The sequence below is a fragment of the Propithecus coquereli genome, unplaced genomic scaffold (genome assembly GCF_000956105.1).
Source record: "Propithecus coquereli isolate 6110/MARCELLA unplaced genomic scaffold, Pcoq_1.0 Scaffold128, whole genome shotgun sequence".
NCBI classification, from domain to species: Eukaryota; Metazoa; Chordata; class Mammalia; order Primates; family Indriidae; genus Propithecus; species Propithecus coquereli.
This window is the reverse complement of record NW_012136969.1, coordinates 2,496,747-2,502,889: the sequence shown is the minus strand read 5'-3', so window position 1 is coordinate 2,502,889 and position 6,143 is coordinate 2,496,747. Positions and strand designations below refer to the sequence as shown.

Below are 6,143 nucleotides of genomic sequence, written 5' to 3'. Positions count from 1 at the left end.
AGAGGATGTTTCACATAAGACAGGTAGAAACATTTAGAAGTCAAATAACTACAATCGTATAGTCACTGCATCAATACTTGCAGGGTGCCAGGACTGTGCCAGGTGCTTTACAAACTTTATCATTTAGTGCTTACAGTATGAAAATGAGGACCATAATACTGTTTCAGACGAGGAAAAAGTACTGTGAGGTTAGCGAAATTATTTAAGAGGTAATTTATAAGTGAAAAGCTCCCCATTTCCCAGAAAAAGTCCCAAATCGCTGGCAACCCCATCCTCCAAAAGTGATGAACACCTTCCATCAGCCCAGAGATTCCACATTTGGGCGTGTCGCTTTGTGTTTCTGACTTGTGGAAGAGGTACCGAATCAGGAGAGAAAAAAAGGCCCTTGGTCCCACTCTATGGTCTCCTCTCTGAGCCTCGGACGCCTAAAAGGAGGGGGCCAGGTGTGGGATCTCCTGCGACCCACCTCCTTGGTTGGCTGACAGGGGACTCCCAGCTCTCGATCCCTGTCCTCCCCTCACTACTCCCAAGCGTCGCGTCATCCCTCGCAGTGTCACCCACCGCACACCTGGACCACACATACCAAACGCCCCTAACAGCGAACGGATGCGCGGGCCCGTGCCGGGACCCAGACGCCGGCGACCCTGATGACCTGGGACCCACAGTGCGTCAGGGGCAGGCCCGGAGCAGGAAACTTTTCCACCCCGCGACCTCGGGAGGCCATCCTGCTCGCGCCGTCCGCGGCCTCCCTATACCAGCTTCGAACAGCTCTTCCAAAAACGAAACCGAGTGAGGCTCCGCCACTTCTGAAAGCCGAGAGGAGCCCCCATGGCGCTCTCACTTCTGATCTTATGCCCCTCTTCCCGCACAGCGCCTCGCCCGCGCACCGGGTCGGGGCCGGGCCCGCAGAGCCTGTCAGGGCCCGATGCCCCCACAGCGGCCTCTCGAGAGCCCCTTACCTCCCGCCGGGGAGCTCGAGGCCGGTCTGTGCGCACGGCGCAGGCGCAGGCGCGACGGGGCGGGGCGTCGCGAGGGCCGGGCCGGGCCCCGCACCCTCCCGCCCTCCCGCCCCGCAAGGCCACCAGGCAGAGTGGTGGGCGCGCGGGTCGGTAGTACGTGTCCGGGCGCTGCTCGGGATCTACGTTGTGGGGTTGTGACACTGGAGGCAGTAGGAAAGAGAAGCACAAGTGCTTTTTAGGTATGTGTTGTGTTTTAAAGATAATTCACATTTGTTTAGCCCTCTGCAGTTTGCAGTTTTCCTGTTCATTTTCCTCTGCTCGTCCTAAATTTTATTGACGGGCTGGTCGTGTGTTCTTAGCAGTTTACTTGTGTTGAAACTGAAGTTCAGAAAGGTGGTGCCTTTTCCCCTCCACCCCTCCTTCCTCCACAAAAAGCCCTCTGAGGTGGACAGGGCGGGAGTGCTATTTTTTTTTTTTTAATTTCAAAGTGTAACGGGGGTATACAAATATTTTTGGTTATCTTAACTGCAACAGGCACAGAAATTGAAGCTCAGACAAATTGTGATATCCTCCAAAAACTGGTGGAGTGCTTAAGGCAAATGTCCTTATCCCAATTTTATAAATAATGACTCTGAGGCTCAACAAAGAGTTTTGAGTGACTCACTCCAGTTCAGTCAGTTTGAGACAGAGTTGGAACTCCAACTGGGTTTTCTAATTTCCTTCCCAAGTTATTCCAGTTAGACCAGCTACCACGTGAACAAGCAGGTGGCTGGCTTTGAAGCCCTGTCCAGGTCACAGGTCCTTCTGTCTGGATGGCCTAACTCCGAGACTGAAACCTTTTTTTATATGCATCTGTGAATATTCAGATGACTTGCTTAGCATATATCCACTAATGGTTTTTCCTCAGCCACAGCTAAGAAAACTCAGTTCTTAGGGCCTAGTGGAGTGGGAGTGGAGGTAGAAATTGTGGACCAGGGAAGATCAGGGGCCTGTAGAACCTAAGAAAGCCTTAAAAGGCAATTTCTAAAATGAAGCACAAAATCTACTAAGCAATTTGGATTTTCTTTGGGGGCATAAAGGATGCTGATGTTTGTTTTACAATTAGCGTTAGGAATGAGGTGTTTATCAAATTTTAATTCTAAGGAGAAAAATTAAAGCATTAGGCAATACCATGGGAAAATGTCTTTCAGGCAAGGGTCAGTTAAATAACATCTTTTGAAATAAAGGTCATTTGTGTTAAGTTCTTGTAAGTTAACCAGGTCCAAGTACATTTGTCTTTCAACAATGTCAGATTTTTATTGATGCTCTTTCAATCACAAAAGCCACAAGCTGTGTGAAGTTCCCAAGGAGGCAGTTCTCCTTAGTACTGTCCATTCACTGGGTACCCAGAGCTGCTAACACACAGGCTTAAGCTACTCCACAAGTCAGTCATTATTGCAAACCATACATAGCAGTGTACTTACTATATAAATGTTATTGATTCAAATTTCCACATTAAACAAAGTAACATTTAACATCATGAGAAAAAAGGGAATTCAAAAGCGGGTTAATGAACCAGTCCAAGGAAAGCAACATAGACAAGAAGAATGTCCTGGGCTGATCTGGTGGATTGTCAGTGAAGCTGCCAGCATCTTGCAAAGAAAACTCTTTGATTTTGGCAGGGCCTTCGGGCAGCAGATGCCTAGTTGCTTATCACGAGGGACAGCAAGGCAGCCACTATGGAAAGGAGTGCACCCGCTGGAGAAGCCCTGTTTCTTTTTTGGCCTTTGAGTTGTCTGGTGGGGACTGATAGTAAAGGGTTATGCCCTTTTCCATTTAGGTGCAGTCTGTAAATATCTGTTGGCATGATGCCTTTTAAGATGGAGTTTTTTCCAAGGATACAGCCACTTATGTCAAGGATGCTCTATACAGTTCTGAAAAAGCTACCTCAAGTATAATAGGGAGGTGTGGTACTCAAGTATTCTAAATTTGAACCTGGCCTTCTAGGTTGCTATAAGCTAGATGTGTCAAGGTAGCAGATAAAACTTTTAATCCAACAGTTGGTTAGCTTGATTTATAATCTTTAAATATTAGACATATGGTATGTGGACCTCTTTTTGTACCCTGGGCAGGTCGTTAGGGGCAGGCCTACTATTATACTACTAGCCAACATTTTCCTGAGGTCTTAGCTGAATGCATTAAGGCTAAACAAAACTGTGTGTGTGTGTGTGTGTGTGTGGGTGTGTGTGTGTGTGTGTATAAACGAAAAAAAAATCTTTTTAGGTATTATGATGGATTGCTTTCTTGAAGAACCCATAGTAGTAAATTGAAACAAGTTCAATAAAGTGGCTAGAGAAATGGCTTCCCTAAACATAATCACCAGTTTAAAAATGTTATGGGAGAAAAGATCACATTCAAAACTAACAAAATCAAGTTTTTGTTTATAAAGAATTACAGGACCTATTTGAAGAATTGAGACTAATAGCTAGATGGGGAGTCAGGGCAGAGGGAGGGATTACAAAGGGACGTGAGGAAACTCTGGGGGTGATAGGAATGTTCATTATCTTGATTGTGGTGCTGGTTACATGGATGTATATGTATTTCAAAACTTTCAAGTTGTACACTTTATGTATGTGTATAAGTATTTATAGTATAGCAGTTATAACCAAATAAAGCTGTTTAAAAGGAGGGAGGAGAACTAGCTTTTTATTGAATGTATGCAATGTGCTAAGCACTTGGCTAGGCATTTTACATATAGTATGTCATTTCATCCCACCATCAACCTCAAAATTAGATAATAATCATCCCCATTTTACAGACTAGGAAATTGAGGTTTAAAGAGTAACTTGCCCAAGGAAGGTCAAGGTCTAATATACTAAATGACAGGAGTAGGTAACTAATCTTTTCTAAAAACAGTATTTGTGCTTTTAACCTCATCTCTATATTTCCGTAAAGGACACAAAGACTTGACTATATGGAAAAATAATACACTATTTTTTCCTGAAAAGAAAACTCAATATTACAAAATTATCAATTTCCCAAACTAATTTAAAGATTTAGCAAAATCCCTAAATCCCATTATGATTTCTATAATAAAACATTTTGTTAAAATCCCAATTGACTTAGCAACTTTTACTTTCTCTTCTTGGAATGCCATCTTTTCCTACTTTCTCCCACTCCAGAGTAAAGAAATTACTCTTTATTCTTTAAGACTCAACTTAAAAGTCATGTCCTCTAGGAAGCTTTCCCCAGCCTCTCAAGTTAAAGCTCCCTTATATGCTTCTATAGCAATCTATGCTTATGTCTGTAATAATCCTTATCATACCTAGAATTCTCATCATCTTCTCTGTCTCCCCACTAGATTCTAAGTTTCTTGAGGAAAGATATATGCTAATGGTTACTTAGAACCTAGTTCCTGGAACATATTAGGAAAACAATATATGTTCACTACATGAATTAAATCATTTTTCTATTAATATTAATAGTATAAACAAGTGTATGCAGAAGCTGAGATGAAATTCAACTTTGGCACAATAATATGGCTCTAATAAGTTACCTTCCAGCCCATTCCTTTTCTGGGAACTGTTTCTCCCTCCAGATCTGCATGCTAACAGTTAGGAGCCTCTGGTAGCTATTTCATACAAGCATGAGCCCACGCCCTTGACCATAGTGAATTGATCTAGAGCAGACACTTGACTCCAGCTGGAACAATAAAATACCATTCTGAGGAATTTGAGTTTGGGAGTAAGAGTCTAGCTTCAGTCTAGCTGGTTTCTTGAACAGAGAAGATGTTAACAGCCGAGCTCTTGGTGGCCATGTCTTAGTCAATTTGGGTTTCTCTAATAGAATACCATGGACTGGGTGGCTCAAACAAGAGGAATTTATTTCTCACAGTTTTGGGGGCTGGAAGTCTAAGATCAGGGTTCCAGTATGGTTGGGTTCTGGTGAGGCCTTTCTTCCAGAGTGCAGACTTCCAGCTTCCTGTTGTAACTTCACATGGTGGAAATAGGGCTAGAGAGCTCTTTGTGGTCTGTTTTACAAAGGTACTAATCCTACTCATGAAGACTACACTCTCAAGACCTAATTACTTCTCAAAGGCCCCCTCCTAATATGATAACATTAGGGGCTAGGATTTTAATGTAGGAATTCGACAGGGAGAGGAGGGAAGAGACATTTAGTCCATACCCCCATGTTCTTCACTCTATAGATTAGCAAATCAGAGGAAGCCATGCTCCTCATAGATCCCATTTGTAAGTGTGGAGTGGTGAATATAGGTAGGTCCTAGGTGATGAAATTTTTTAAAAAGTTGTTTTTCTACTGTAAGTCATGTTCAAAAAAAAATATTTTTAAAGCCATTGCCTTCTCTCTAGATTCTTTTTCTAGTCGTGAATTATCGAAATATCTACTGCAGTTCTGAATGTGTTCTGTTTCTTTGTGCATTCTATCATTTCAACCATCTTGTCAACTGAGACTGGGAAAAGTTAAAAATAAAGTGATAATAGTAGTTATCTTTGGATGAGATTAACATAGGGTGCTTTCTGAGGAGCTGTAAATGTTCTATATATTGATCTGGTGTGATTACATATGTGAAAATTCATCAAGCTGTACACTTAAGATTTGTGTACTTCACATAAGTTTACCTCAATAAAAAAGAAAAACAAAGAGCTAGCAAATCCTTTTTTTTTTTTCTTGAGACAGGGTCTCGCTCTGTCACCCAAGCTGGAGTGCAGTGACATGATCATAGCTCACTGCAACCTTGAATTCCTTGGCTCAAGCAATCCCCCTGCCTCAGCCCTCCTGAGTACCTGGGACTACACACATGTGCCACAGGTGAGTGCCACCATGCCTGGCTAATTTTTTTTTTTTTTGTAGAGACAGGGGTGGGGAAAGTCTCACTTTTTTCTCCAGACTGGTCTCAAACTCCTGGCCTCAAGCAATCCTCCCGTTTTAGCCTCCCAGAGTGCTGGGATTACAGGCGTGAACCACCACCATATCCAACTGCAATTCTTGATTTAAAACAAACAAAACCCTTAGTAATCAAGGAATAGATATTTCCTTAATTTTCTACGTTACTTCTCTGTGAAGTAGTGGTGAGAATAGCAGCAGTAATCTGTACCCTTTTTAAAGCCCTTGACCCCTTTGAAAATGTAATAAAAAGCCATGGAAGAAATAGAGAGAGAGAGAAAACGGGTGAGGATGATTAGA

General features: G+C 42.7%; 1 protein-coding gene across 2 annotated transcripts in view; it reads right to left on the bottom strand.

Annotated features, from left to right (window-relative positions):
* The window catches only part of STX17 (syntaxin 17), a 65,092-nt gene extending 64,080 nt beyond the window's left edge, over positions 1–1,012 (bottom strand). The window contains exon 1 of one of the 2 annotated variants that reach the window (XM_012638295.1): positions 960–1,012. The gene's annotated coding sequence lies outside the window, so the exon portion shown is untranslated. The other variant, XM_012638294.1, reaches the window with a different exon arrangement.
* Positions 1,013–6,143: the final 5,131 nt, after the last annotated feature.